At 36.6% G+C, this 14722-nt stretch overlaps 2 protein-coding genes across 5 annotated transcripts in view; one reads left to right on the forward strand and one right to left on the reverse strand.

The window, feature by feature from the left end:
• runx2a (RUNX family transcription factor 2a) overlaps window positions 1-14722 on the reverse strand; it is a gene marked incomplete at its 5' end in the record, with an annotated part of 67502 nt that overhangs the window by 51495 nt on the left and 1285 nt on the right. The gene's annotated exons all lie outside the window — the stretch shown is intronic.
• The window catches only part of supt3h (SPT3 homolog, SAGA and STAGA complex component), a 150790-nt gene that overhangs the window by 9753 nt on the left and 126315 nt on the right, over window positions 1-14722 (forward strand). The gene's annotated exons all lie outside the window — the stretch shown is intronic.

A 14722-nucleotide genomic window follows, 5' to 3' on the forward strand; every position in this document is an offset into this window, starting at 1 on the left:
CAAACAGTAAAAGTGCATTATCAGTTGTCAAAGCTTTTATTTAGAACAAAATATATGTTAATAGGCATTATGGCCATAATTATTGGCTGAAAAAATTATGTTGTAGATTCACGAGCCTTGCCAATAAGTTCCCTCGACAGTCTAACCCTATTTTTGAGCACAATTAAATGTTGTTTTTTCACGTTTATGAGCAGATCTTTTTGAAATGACAACATGACCATGATTATAGTGTGGTCAGGTAAAGGTGATGTCTACAATGGGTGTACGCTAAATTACATCTTTGCTGGGATTGTTTTTGTGAAACCATCTCGTTACAAAAACAATAGGTTTTTAGTGCACTAACATGTTGCTAATTTGCTATTTGACAGCAAAAGAGGGCTGATATCTCTGACAACTGCCTGCATTTGGCATCTGCTCGCAGTTTGAAGCATTGTATGGTCAAATTCATTTCTGACTATGCTTCCAATCATTCAGTCGTGTTATAATCCGGTGCGCTCTAAAGAGTGCTTACTTTGGCCAGGAATTTCAATGATACATGCATAAGGTGCTAAAGATAACACAGACGGTTTAATATGGCCAACATCCTGCTATTCTGTTCTCTGTGGATTTGACCAGCCATCATCCTTCTCTCTGAGAGCCCCGTCCAATTAAAATACATTTATTGTACTTCAGTAAGGTAAGCAGTGTCTGTAATGATGGATGATTTTATAGCGAGACAATGAGAAAATATCGGACACTGAACACCACAGCTGAGCTTCGCATGTCGGTTCAGTCTAGAATCTGAAAAGTAGACTGAAACTTAATTTTTACGTTTATTCAAACAACCAAATTCCAGTGGATAATCATTATTTCCCACTGATTGTTCAGATTTGATTAGAATTACATTGTGAAAGCTGTTTAAACATATATTTATAGTGTGTTTACTTGGTGCAAAGTGATCTATTGCCATCAAATGCTAATTTGCTGTCAACTTCAATCAAACAAATAAACAGAAATAGCAAATTAAACAAACAAGTGAAAACAAATGATATGCTTCTGGTGGGATTCCGCTGCGATGCTTCAGTCGACAGACAAGATATTGAATGCGTTTTATCACGGCAGAAGTCGTTCCTGAGGCGATGCACTTCGACTGCTTCCCTTTAACTGTTGCTGACTTCAAGTGTATCATGGCCTGTGGTTGTAACCTGATCAAAGTGGGTTTTTAAGCGAATCCTCTGTGAACTCCAGGGTTCATCATCGTCGCTGTGCCAATTGCATGAAATTCTTCTGTTTAAGTGATTTGAAATGGCATTTTTTGTGGCATCAGAAGTTTCAGAGTAACCTAGTCCATACTACCATGTTGGCAACGGTGTTTAAAAATACCTGAAGTCATTATTTAGTTCCAGTTCATTTTTGATGATAAATTTTACCACCTATGTTATTTTGCCACAATTATTTGTGGCACGGTGTTAGTACTGCTGCACTCAGACAAAACCCACACCAGCATTTTTGTGGGTTGCAAGTCCTGCCTGTTTTTTCTCCTTTATACTGCAAGAACGATACAGTATGAGCAAGAAAAAGCTAGATCTGAAACGCATTGTTGAAATATGGAAATATTAGTGCACAAAAAATGTGGAAATCGTGAACTGTGGCTCATTCGGGTTGCTTTGAGGGATTTTTTTTAACTGTATTTTTACAACCATTAATTAGACAATATTTTTTTTACAGTGTAGAACACTAATGACGTAAGTAAGACATAAGAGCTTTTAATGCTTTTAAAAGCCGTTGCATGTCAATATGTTGTTTTGCGAGACGTATTGTTATTCAATTAAATGTGACGTATTTTGTGTTTTTGCCTCAGTATCTGTAATTAGTGGCTATGAGAACCGTACGGCCCCTACGCCATGAGCTGTTTGTAATGTCAGTCCCTTTATTATCATACACTATGTAATTGCTTTTTTTTTGTTTTTAAACCATTGTACATTATTTCTCCTGTCACTTCCAGTGTGTGCTGTACAGTTGTTATTTCTTATTTGCTTGTTTACTTAATGGTTAGCAAGTTAATAATGTGTTTCAGGACTCAATACTGTTTGGGTCAGTAAGATTTAATATTTCTTTTTAAAGAAATGAATCCTTTTATTCAGAAAAGAGGCATTAAATTGATCAAAAGTGACCGTAAAGACATTTATAATGTTACAAAAGATTTCTATTTTAAATAAATGCTTTTTTTTCATCAAAAAATCCTGAAAACAACAAAAATATGAAACAGCACAACTGTTTTCAACATTTCATTTCTGAAGGATCATGTGACACTGAAGGCTGGAGTAATGATGCTAAAAATATTGAGCATCACATAAATAAATTGAATTTTAAAATATATCCAATAAATAATAAGTAATATTTCCCAATGTTACTTTTTTACTGTATTTTTAATCAAATAAATGAAGCCTTGGTTAGCATAATACACTTCTAAAAAAACATTTAAATATCTTACTAACAGGCACGTGCAGAGGGGGGGGGGGGGGGGGGGGGGGGGGGCTTTGGGTGCTCGAGCCCCTGCCCTTTTTCAAAATGAATCAAAAGTGCCCCTCTCAGACAAATATCAATGATAATATCGTGGTCAATAAAACTAAATAAATGTGATTATAATAACATGACAATGTATACAATTAGAGATGCTCCGATCAGCATTTTTGGGGCCGATCACCGATTACCGATCACCAAGATCATGATCTGCCGATTGCCGATCACTGCCGATCACAGAATGGCAATCTTTTATCTATAATCTTGTAGAGTTTGCACCATTTGTAGAAATGAAACTAACTCTAAATTAACTGAGTCAAGATCTTGAAGAACCACCAAGTGTTTATTTTAGAAAATGAGATAACTTAAGACTATTGTAGGCCATCTTTCCCAAATAAATGTATATAATAAATGTATATAATTCTCACCTAAATATTTGATCATGCAGTGCATTTTTGTTTTTAAAAACAATTTTTCAGGTAGGTCTAACATTAGTATTGAGGTAAGAAATACTAAAGACATTTAATAAGAAATCAAATGTAAATTAATATTGGTCTTCCCTGAATAAATTAAATTAGATTCATCCTTACACTTAAGGTTGCAAAAGTTAGTCATTCAAGAGCAGTGGGTGTCATAAAGGTTCAACACAAGACAAAGAGAAACTCAGAGACAGCAGCAGTTTATTCGACAGCTGTCACTTTAAGAGTGAACACGGTTACGGTTACATGCAGTTGCACAAATGTTCACTCGCGAGTCACGACGGGGTTTACGTGCATACTCGTCAAGACGGTCATTTAGTACATACATATGTGTGTATCTGACCATTTCAGCGCACTTTGTACTCGCAAGCTTTTTGTGAGATGGCCTGTGTGTGTGTGTGTGTGTGTGTGTGTGTGTGTGTGTGTGTGTGTGTGTGTGTGTGTGTGTGTGTGTGTCCAGACCGTGCGCGCGAGTGCGGTTTGAACACTGGCAAGACTTAAAAATAAATGCAAATGATAAACTTTAGTGACAATGCGACACTGCCTCGATTGTGCAAAGTGGCAAATCCTGTGTCAACTGAGCACCTCGATTTTAGTGCAGATGCGATGCGCTGATGTGAAGCCATTTGAGCATTTTGAAAGGGAGAGAGAGCGCGCGCGCACGCTGTGATTCACGCGCGCTGTTTGTGAACTTATGTCCCACAGAACGTTTTCAAATGACTGCGAAAGTTATCTAATATAGAAATATGAATTGTACCTCACCTTCAGCATTATAATTATTTTACCCGCACTGGAAAGAGAATGAGACGGTGTCGCTGCATATTATGCCCTAGCTCTCACAGCAGGCGCGGGGTTTATGTGTCGTCAGCATGCGATCGGTTCATGAGATCGGCCTTTTTGGAGACCGCCGATCAACCATCCCAAAGCGATTATCGACCGATCATGATCGGTTGCCGATCGATCGGAGCACCCCTATATACAATAGTAACGAACGGCTCAAAAGTCGGACAATTTCTGTTGAGGCGTTGCCATAACGCGTTGCTATGGGTTGCGTGCGTTTTGATTGACAGCTGATTTTCCACTGCTCGGAAACGGCTCTCGAGCCAAATATGGTCCTTTCAGAGAGTGTGTGGCCTTACGGGAAAAAAGTAAACCAATATTTTTTTTTTCATCCATAATCAGAGCTAATGTGTTGATTTAATTACAAATCTATATATTATATAAGTATTACACAATTCACCAATGCCCGTTTGTCATATGTTACACCAACCAATCGTGATCTGGCAAAGCAAGTTCAAATTCCATTGGGCGATGTAAAGTGGAGCGGTAATTTTCTGTTCTTATTCATAAATCGGTTGAAAATTACATGGACAGACTAACTAACGTTTGTGGAACGATTTCCTGTGGTTTGTGTCATATTTTAAATTCCATCACTAACTAAATGGATTTTAACTGACAACAAACAAATCCCTACACAAAACCACAGCAGCAAAAGTCGCATTAATGGTAAGTGTTAAATTCACTTGTATTTATGTATATTGATACACCGTTTACTATTTCATGAAACTATCAAAGTTAACAAAACCCAAGTGCCGCCGGCACCTACAGGCCTATTATATGAAGTGTAGGCTGGCGAAATGGTGACGTGAAAGGACTTTATTATATTAACTTACCATTTTTGAATATTATGCAGCATTATAAGTCTCTTATGTTCATCAAGCCTGCATTTATTTAATAAAAAACAGCAATATTGTGAAATATTACTAAAATAATGGTTTTCTATTTTAAAATAATTTAAAATATAATTTATTCCTGTGATCACAGCTGGATTTTCAGCATCATTACTCCACTCTTCAGTGTCACATGATCATTCAGAAATCATTCTAATATGAGTATTTAATGTCAATGATGGAAACTGTGATACTCTTTTCAAGATTCTTTGATTAATAAAAAGTTAAAAAGAACATAATGTAATAATATTTCACAATATTAGGATACTGTTTTTTCTGTATTTTTGATTAAATAAATGCAGGCTTGATGAGCATAAGGATATAAATATATATATATATATATATGCCCCTTTTTTACATTTGAGCCCCTGCCCCTGAAGAACTCTCTGCACGGCCCTGCTTATTAACCCCAAACTTTTGAATTGTGGACTGTTTTTCTAAAGTTGTAATGTTACCAACAAAAAATACCTTGTTTTTTTTGGACATGCACCATTCTAGTACTATGCTATTCTTTGAAGTATCTTGAGTACGTTGCATTTATACTCTGAAATACTTTACCATTTGTGTCATGGTATAGATTTCCCTTTTTATTTTAGAGTTTGCAGTGGGATTTTGTTTTCCCACAATGCGCTTTCGTTTGTGTAATCGGCATTGTGAAATAAATCTTCATTGAAAGGGTCACATAATATCTGGGAGAAAAACACAATCATATTTTATATTCAGGAAAAAGTTGCTGATGGAAAAGCCATTTATGTGTCTTTGAGTGAATGTAGCACTTTAATTTACTCCCAACAATTAGGTGAACGTCAGCCACTTACTGTAATTAAATAAGGCATTAAGATTCAGAGTTGTCGGGAAGCATCGAGTGGCATTCCCAGGCAGGACGGCCCACTGTCCTCTCGTGGCATTGCTTTCAGCCGCCTAACCGCATTTACAGCGATCTGCTACAGGACCTGGGTGAAACCATAGGCCGTTGACTAGCAACGTGTAGGCATTTGTCTAATTCGGGCTTCTGTCTCCTGGGCTACAGCCTGTATAAAACCCTCTGTGCTTTCAAGGCCCCTCGAATGTTTTCGTAAACTTGGATGGAGACGAGTCGCATTGGAAGCAAACATCAGTAATGAGCTGGCACACAGACTCTCTGGTTAACCAGACTGTAATTTGGGGACTGAAAAGAACCTCTCATCACTATTGAGTATTTGTTTACCACAGTTTAACTCTAGTGTTTCTGCACAGAGGCTCTCTCTCTCTGAAAGACGCTTTAACTGTTGCTGTTCTGATCTTTGTCATATTGGACATGTGTTTTCTGTCATTCTTGAAATTAAAAGTACACTGTTGCTTTTGCCAACGTATAGGCTCTGTTGTAAAACCTAGTGAGCTGTCTTGCCTACATAGCCAATGTTATAAGTCAGCATTCTAACTGAAATGGAATATTTTAAGTCATTGATTTAGAACATTCTAAAAAAATGTATGTTTAAGTCATTTCAACAAATTACATTACATTCAATTAAACAACATTATACTGACTTAAATTAATCTAGTACAGTTGAAAATTGCTTAACTTATTTGGATGAGTTAAAGCAATGTAAATACACATGTTGTCAACTTATTGATCATATTTTTTTAACAGTGTATAGGCAGCAATCATAGTGTACCTTTTATGTAAAGAAAACTGGAGACTCAAGTTTGGCGTTAACATGTTGCTAAACTATTGACATGATACACTCTTAAAAATGAAGGTTTTTTATTGGAATTGATGGCTCCATGAAGAACCTTTAACATCCATGGAACCTTTCCATAACCCAAAAGGTTCATTATATTGGAAAAAGGTTCTTTAGGTTTTTAAAATGTTCTTCATGCTAGGAAAAAACATGGTTCTTTTAAGAGCAGTTCAATGAAAGGTTCTTTAGTGAACCAAAATGGTTCTTCTATGCCATCACTGCAAAAAAAAAACCTTTTGGAACCTTCATTTTACAGCAATTGGAGTAATTCATCAACACTTACTTTTGGTATTTAATGGACTCAATTTTGGGGTCAGTACATTTTTTACTATTATTTAGCAAAGGATGAATTAAATTGATGGAAAGTGACATTTATAATGTTACAAAATTTCAAATGAGAATTCTGAAAAAAACTAATCATGGTTTCCACAAAAATATGAAGCAGTACAACTGTTTTCAACATTGATAATAATAAATGTTTCTTAAGGATAATTTCTGAAGGATCATGCGATTATTGAAGACTGCTGAAAATTCAGCTCTGCCATCACAGGAATACATTAAACTAAAATATATTCAAATAGAAAGCACGTTTTTTTTAATGTAGTAATATTTCACAATATTACTGTTATTACTGTATTTTTGATCAAATAAGTGCAGCTTGTAATATATGTGACCCAATTTTTTGAAATTGAGATTTAAAGATCACCTGAAAGCTGAATACATTTAGGTTTGTTAGGATAAGATAATATTTGGCCGAGATACAACTGTTTGAAAATCTGGAATCTGAGGGTGCAAACAAATCTAAATATTGAGAAAATCGCCTTTAAATTTGTCCAAATGAAGTCCTTAGCAACGCATATTACTGATAATATTTACATTTACATTTACATTTATGCATTTGGCAGACGCTTTTATCCAAAGCGACTTACATTGCATTCAAGGTACACATTTTTACATTTTGTCAATTCTTGCTTTCCCTGGGAATCGAACCCATGACCTTGGCGTTGCTAGCACCATGCTCTACTGTTTAAGCTACAGGAAAGCTATAATAATACATTGTTGATATATTTACGGTTGGAAATTTACAAAATATCTTCATGGAAGATGATCTTTACTTAATATCCTAATGATTTTTGGCATAAAAGAAAAATCGATAATTTTGACCCATACAATGTATTGTTGGCTATTGCCACAAATATACCCGTGCGACTTATGACTGGTTTTGTGGCCCAGGGTCACATATATACATATATAAGAGACTTCTTTCAAAAACAATACAACTTTTGAAACAATGCGTGTTTTATCAACCTTTTTCCCTCTGCTTTTTCCGGATTTTTTTTTCTTAATTTATGTAATTAATAAGATATCTTTTTTGGCCAAATTTAAAGGCAACATAACATTTATCCTTCATAGAGAAAACCAATAATATTTAAAATTTTGCTATACTTGTGCTCTCTACATGATAAATGCAATAGTACCCTAAAATGTGGGTATCTTAATAATGCTGCCTACCTGGGATGCCTTAAAACGCTGCCTGTGTAGTCGGCTTACTAGATTTTGGAACAGAGCCATTGAATTTGTTCTGACTCTTAAGTTCAAATAGTGTCTGTAACAGGACGGCAATATCAACAAACAAGGCTGATTACATTTGACTTCTAGGTCTGATGGGGCATGTTTTTAGCGTTCTTTTTGTCTTTCGTAGCAGCTGACGGCAGTGAAATTAAAGAACAATATGCTCTGGGAGCCTTTATTTACTCCATAATGAACTCCCTACATAACAGTGCCAGTAAGCCAACTGCAGTCTCGCCCATCGCATCTCGCAATACTTCTGGGAAAAGGCTCGGAACAATGGAGAGATTCCTGTGCATATGAACCTCGTGTTTTGAAGTCGAAACAGAATAAGTAGGTGCTGTCGATTCTCTGTGTTCTTCTCGGTTGAGGTTTTATGAATGCTGGACTGCTAGAGCGATAATGATCGATGGCTTGAAGTGCGCAAAACAAAAATCCGAGAAGACTGTTTTGCAACCTTCTTATTAAAAGCATACATTGAGGATCTGCTTATTTAAAGCATGCTTTCTATAGAAGGAACTTTTGAATTGATTTATGATGCATTCAAATGTCTTCAAACTAGGACAAGACTCCAACCTTGTTTTGATATAAACGTAGAAACTCTTCACTCGACGCCCAGTCGTAGCATCAATATTTAAGCATCTTCAAATTACCTTAGCCGTGTATTGTTTGTGCATTTACAGGCTTTTTCTGTTTCCTCTCACATTAATTGTAGCGTCATTTACCCTATCCAGAAGAATCATGTTTATTAATAAGATGGCTTGTTAATATTTAGACGTCGTGAGAATGTCGAGCGAGAGAGAGATCTCTTGTTGTCTTTGTCAGCAAAATGATAGCTTGAACTCTGAAGTCCATGGAAAGCTCCGGGTTTTTCACATTGCTTTCAAACCTCTCCAAATGTATCAAACTCCAGCGTTACTCCTCATTTTTCAGAGCAAAACAACTTCTTTGGAGATTCGCCTTTGGACGTCTAATGCATATTTAACAGCAAGGAGGAACGTTTTAATAGACAGTGTCAACCTCGGTGAGGGAGTCTTTCTGATTAATTTTACATAAGGCCTGGCCTTTATACTCCACTGAGTGGCTGTTATTTCCCCAAAGGATTCAGTGATATACCGAAACACCTTTACAAGTAGTTTTGTGCTCGCAGTGAACACACGAGACAATGAAACAGGAGCCACAATGTCTAATTCAGTAACTATAGCAGCCTGCCGAATGCCGTCAGAGGATGAGTCAACAGCCGTTCCAATCAGAAAAACAGTGTTGTTGACAATGTGCTCAGTTGTGGGGTTAATTCTTAATGACTGTTTTTCTCCTCTGAGCTTTAAGGTGCCTTGTGTTTGGAGTCTCAACTTCTCCAAAAATCGTTCTCGGCCCATTTGCGGCACACTGATAATCGCTAATTGATTTCATTTAGACCGTGTCCCGTTGTCAAGGGAGGTTGACGCTTCATGCAAAGGCATCCGTTAACTGTTGGGTCTCAGGGAAAAAAACTGTGCTGAACGCAAACAATCAAATGCAACTAACCATGTAATATTACTTGATTAGTATAGAAAATTGTATTATTTTGATATTGCTCAACTGTTTTTGGTGCAAATTTGATGGTATCATTTGTAAACCAATACAACATTATCCCGGTGTTTGTTTTACAATGGCTTGATGATAATTTGTTGTTTGTAAGTTTGTAATTTGCTTGATGTTGAATGTAAAATCTGGGTCCTTAAGCAAAACCAGTTGAGAAGCACTTGATTAACCCACATGAATGATTTAGTCCTAATGGCACATTGTGATTTACGTTCTGGTTAGTGTGTTCTTATATTCGGCTAATAATAAGTAAAACAATTAATTGAGAAAATATAAACTCTTTATAGTGCAAGGGTCCAGTTTCCAGTGTTGACTGTTCAATTTAAAATGCAAGATTCATTTGGATTCACAGGAATCTCTCCATCGTTCTTGTGCTTTTTCCTAGAAGTGCTGCAAGATTTTATCGGTGAGTTCCAAACAGCTCAAGATGTTTGACACGCCGCTATAGTCTTATCCTTAAGTGCAGTAGACATCGCCTAAAGACCTTTAAATTCTGTGAGATGACAAAGTGTTTCTTTTGTGGTTTCAAAACACTTGTAACACAAGACGAGAACTGGATACTATAGAATCAAACCCGGCATGTAAAGAGCCGCTGCATTGCTCCTCGAGCGGATATCCGATATGCACAGGTGTGTGCGATGGTTTCTGTAGCGAGTGATTGCTGCGGTCAGATTACCATGCCAGTTAGAGAGGGGCATTTTGTCCTTTAAAGCTAATGTTTGGATTTCCACGTGCGTTGCAGCCGTGCGCGTTCTGCACACTGCTCACACTCACACACCGGTGTCCATAATTAGCCCTGACGTGTTTGCTGGCACGAAAGCACGGGCGGCTGATTGGCAGACGCGTAACGTCATTTCATCCCTATTATTCGCCATCGTGCTCTCCTGTGGTATTAGCTTTGTTTGAGCATTTCTCTAAGTTTTCGTGGACTTGTTTACATCAGCTAACTCAAATTTGAATGTTTAAAACTGTAATCACAAAATGCGTTCATGTTTTTCCAGTTCGCTGTTGGGATGGTGCTTTCAGAGCCAGGTCGGAGACAGACAGTGTGACTCCCAGCTCTTCGCTTATTGTTTACATATCAAAAATGTACATTTTTAAGGGGAAATAAAGCATTACAAAGGTCTATTCGAAAACACTCCATTTCTCCTGCGGTGAGCTGCGGAGCCACAGTTGGAAAAGGAAGCCAAGGTTGAGGAAGAGCGCCAATGCAGCGCGTCCAGTTTTCCTGCTCTCATTCCGGGCATTTTTACGTTCTGTTTTCCCTTATAGCCCTTTTGCGTATCATGTTATAAATATTTTAAAGTACTGTTCTGGCTTATGAAATTTTTGCATTCCTGTCGAGGTTAAATCAATATGCCGGGCAGGTTTTGGCTGTGGCGAACAGGTAAAGCCTTGTTAAATGCAGTTGCTGGAATCACTTCATTACGGCACAATAAAAACAGCCGAATGGAGTCGGCGTCCACTTATCTGAACATTTCATATTTTACCCTTGAAACCGCCTGAGGCTGCAGACTACAGAACACGGGTTGCATGAATCGCCTGATAAATGTAGCAATATTAGAGCATGAAGTAGGATTTTTCTTGTTTTCTTTTTGAAAGAAATGGCTGCTTTGGATTGTTAGTCGTCTGTTTATACAGTATATTTTTTCTGTAGCAATATTCTTCCTCGGCTTTGCCAATTGCTCCAAAAAAGCAAATAAGAAATGTTGGAGGCACTTTTAACAGCCTTCTACATCAAAATCTGCCCGTATCTGCAGGCGAATGAGCGTTTCTGGTGTAAAGATTGAAGTTGAATGCCACTTTGGTGTTACTGATATTGATTTTGATGCATCAGAATTAACATTGTGTTTAATCCTTAGAATCTGGACCACAATTCCAAATTTGTGCCAAATGAGCACAAGACAAATATATAACCTAAATATATATACACACAGTGGATTATTGAGTGGTCTTTTTTATTTAGACATGAAGTTTTAAAAAATATATATTTTAAACAAAGTTTAAGATTCAGCACCATTTCTAATGTAAGTAAATTAGTGACATTGATCATGTGACTTTTTGGTGTGCAATAGGTCTCAAATCAAGCTTTATGACATGGACCATCAGGTTTTGTCCACGCCAGCTCGTCTTTTCATGTAAATTGACATGCAAAAATGTTCATTTGTAAAAAAAGTGTTGTATAAATAGAAACATTCTCCGATTTATGTATTATTATCTGACATATATTGTAAAGTACTGTTCTCTAAATCTGAAATCTCTTCATTATTATTCCTTTTCTTTGCTGAGGTGGTCTGAAAGGCGTCTCAAGCTCATGGTATGAGGGGGCCATTCATTATCGGAGCTGTTTGTCTGGATTCCAGCTCCATAATCCTCCTCTTTAAATACACTTACATCAACCATTGGCTCCGTCCCTCGTACACAATCCACTGCCTATGAATTCTGTATTTTCATGTATATTTCCATCAGCGACTGCTTCAAACGGTGATATATCAGAGGCGCTGGGTTGGCTGGCTATGATTTAAAGATGGTTTGTGGCCACTCTGATGGTTTGTTGACTGGGTTTCCACGTTACAGAAGTCGGGTCTCTTCGTGTTATGGGACTATTTATTGTTTCCCACTTTTAATGTTATGTTTGGCTGACTGAGACTCCATGGTTAAGTGTTTGATTATTTTCTAAGTAGCTCCCTCCAAGTTTGTATGAGACATCAATGCCCCTCTTTGTCATGTAGAGAAGCGTATTGGATACGGTGTGTGGCGCAGGATCTCCATGGGAGAAGTGGCTCTTTTTTTTTGTTCTTTTTTTTGTATGGAATATCAACAAATGTAGTCCTTGGTATTTTGTCTAGCAGATTCTGATGTTTTGAGGCAATTAAATGTAAATTAAATTTGTTCATTTAAAATGAAATGCATTTTTATGTTATTAAGATGCACTGTTATGAATTTCTTTTAAGGAAGTAAATGCTTCAACAATGCTTTTAAATGATTCAGATTGCTAAGAAAAGAATGCGGTCGAAATTCAGCTTAATCGAGACCAAAATTCATTCTGTGATCTGAAAAAATGAGATCACTATAAAAAAAGTTTTTTTTTAGTGCAAATTATTATGAGCATAACCTTTTTTTGTTTGTTTTAAAAATTGCATTGAAAAAGGCACACGATTTTGACATTTTGTTTGATTTTAATGACAGCAGCACTGAACAAAACCTGATGGTCATGATTTGAAATGTTCCATCTTGAGCTTCAATGATCAATGTCACTCTACCTAGAAATAGTGTAGAATTAAAAAATAGTTTTTTTCATTGTACACCGTAATGTTTCTTTGTTTGTAAAACTTCAAAAAGTCGAGATTTGGTCTCGGACCAAAAAAAAAGCATAACAAAAAAATTATGATTTGTTCTCTTGTTTCTCTGTTTGCTTTGCTTTGTCAGAACTTCTGCATCACTTTGTCTCATATCACATGACAGCCTCGTCCTCTGAGGAATCAAGGCTCATTTTTCTTCACCATTCAGTCTGTAATATGTCTAATTAGGTTTCCTTTTTTTTCTTTTCTTTTTCTGACACACCGTCCGTTATCCTTGATTTTGGTCTCTTGAAGCTGTCCAGTCATGAACTGGTAATTACGGTTTTTAAGACATAGTATCACACGCATTACGTTTGTGACAAACCCGCGTTAAGGAAATGCACATGGTTTGAGAGATGCAGTGATTTGGTCCTAACGTGTCACACATGGCGTAAATTATTTCAAGCCTTTTGCTGCCAATACGCCTTTATAAAAACGTGTCCGGCTGATAGTAGTCCTTATTGTTGAAGCCAAGATAAATGCAAACTTTTCCCCCTCACAAATTAAGTTTTGATGATAAAAAACAATGCAAATAAGAAAGCAGAAAGTATAAACCACTCACCAAAGAGATCATTTTATTTGTCAGTCAGTGCATATTACTTCAGATTGCTAGATCAACTGATGCCTTTCATTTGAGAGTTTTCTTGACTTGAAAATAATTGAGGATTTAAATTTCTCAATTAAAAAAAAAGTTATCCGCCTGGCTGTAGATATTGCATTTCATTAACGTTTAACTTTCTTTTGAATAAGCAGGACTTCTCTGACCACGCACTCTCTGAGGTTTGGTTACCCAGGTCGCGTTTCATCCATTAATGTTGTTTTTCTAGCGTAAACGAGAGATGTGATTATCAATTAGCTGAATGAAGCCGCTCAATCCAGGCCAGGATATCAGCACTCGCCCTAAATGAGAAGCACATGTCACCTCTGAGCCGAACAACACGCTGCTAATTGATTAGTGACGCTCTACGAAATTTGCCAAGAGCTTGTTTAACATCTGTACGTGTTGCATGTGATGGCCGTTTGTCACCTGAAGGAGTTTGAGCGTTTCTACTCGTAAATAATGTTTGTGTTCGTGTAAACGGGGAAATGTGACAGGATGTTTGTGCTGCTGCAATGCTCTCTCGTTTTTTCAGGGTCATGCTTGGTGCTACATTGAAAAGAGATTTATTTATGAGATTTTTACCAGCACTCCACAAAGGCAAGCATCGCTATTAATGTATCCTACTTTAAATGAAAGCGTTAATTCCAATCCTGAACTCTGTTAACCCTGTCCCTATCCAAATACAATATGTCATTACGAATGTAAAATATAATTAATTTTCTCAGAATTGTGTTTGCTATGTGTCCCCATTCAGTGTCTTTGTAAATGACAGCCCTGTTTATTTTAAAAGTTTATATAAATAAGATGCTTTCTACTTTAAGATATTTGTTTAGCTTATAGGGAATCAAGAAATTACTTTTTTATTTTCAATTTTGTTTGTTAGAACAACAGTATGAATCTTTTATAATACCCCTTCTGCAGTGCATTTTGTCAAAAAGCTCTATTAAATTGGCATTATATTTTCTTTTGCATGTTTAAAAGCATTAAAGAATGCATGTTTAAGTGCTTTTTAGCATATATCAAGATATTATTATTTTTGGTAACACTTTACAATAAGGTTTCATTTGTAAACTACTTTAGGAAACATGAACTAAGAATCAACAATACTTCTAAAGCATTTATTAATCAACATTTACTAATGCATTAGTAAACTCAAATGTTGTATTTATTAACTAATATGAACAATCAATGAACA

Source organism: Gobio gobio (genome assembly GCF_949357685.1).
Source record: "Gobio gobio genome assembly, chromosome: 13".
In the NCBI taxonomy this organism is placed as follows: domain Eukaryota; kingdom Metazoa; phylum Chordata; class Actinopteri; order Cypriniformes; family Gobionidae; genus Gobio; species Gobio gobio.